Genomic DNA, 813 nt, shown 5'->3' with positions numbered 1-813 from the left:
TCCGTGGGAGAAAAGAACTGGTGATCTGCTCCCAGAAAGATTTCCACCTAGGAAATTCTATGGGAAAGTTCTACTTTGTTCTAAAGACTTGCTATGAGTCACAATGAACTCAGTGGAACAAAACAACAGCCCACGGCCTCAAATTGATGTCAGAGTTGAATGAAAAGAAGGTCATTGTGAGTCCATGGCAGCCTTTAGCACTACATACTTTAAAGTCAGCAAACAGCCTCTATGGAAATCTAAAGCAGGGTCCACAGCAAAGCTGGAGTCCAAGTAAACTTTCTCTAAGTTGACAAATGCAAGACCTTTTTCTGCTTCAGACTCCAATTCTTAGCCACTGTTCCCTGTAAAAACACATCTGAAGAAAATGATACAGTTCTATGATGCTGTATTGCAATCTGCTGAAGACGACCTCTTGAAAGATGTCAATTTGAGTACTAAGGTGTGCCAGACACAAACCATGACATTTTCCATCATTTCATATGCATGTGAAAGTTGGACAGTGAATAAAGAAGACCATAGAGGAATTGATGCATTTGAGTTATGGTGTTGAAGGAGAATATTTAAAGTACCATGGGCTGCCAAAAGGCAAACAAGTCTGTGTTGGAAGAAGTACAGCCAGAGTGCTCCTTGGAAGTCTGGATGGCCAGACTTCATCTCTCATTCTTCGGGCATACTATCAGAAAGGACCAGTCACTGGAGAAGGATGTCATGTTTGGTAAAGTGGAGGGTCAATGAAAAAGAGGAAGCGCCCCCCCCCCCCCACAACATGCTGGATTGGCACAGTGGCAGCAGCAATGGGCTCAAGCATAG

The sequence above is a fragment of the Chrysochloris asiatica genome, unplaced genomic scaffold, assembly GCF_000296735.1.
Source record: "Chrysochloris asiatica unplaced genomic scaffold, ChrAsi1.0 scaffold00069, whole genome shotgun sequence".
Taxonomy (NCBI): domain Eukaryota; kingdom Metazoa; phylum Chordata; class Mammalia; order Afrosoricida; family Chrysochloridae; genus Chrysochloris; species Chrysochloris asiatica.
This window is presented reverse-complemented; position numbering follows the sequence as displayed.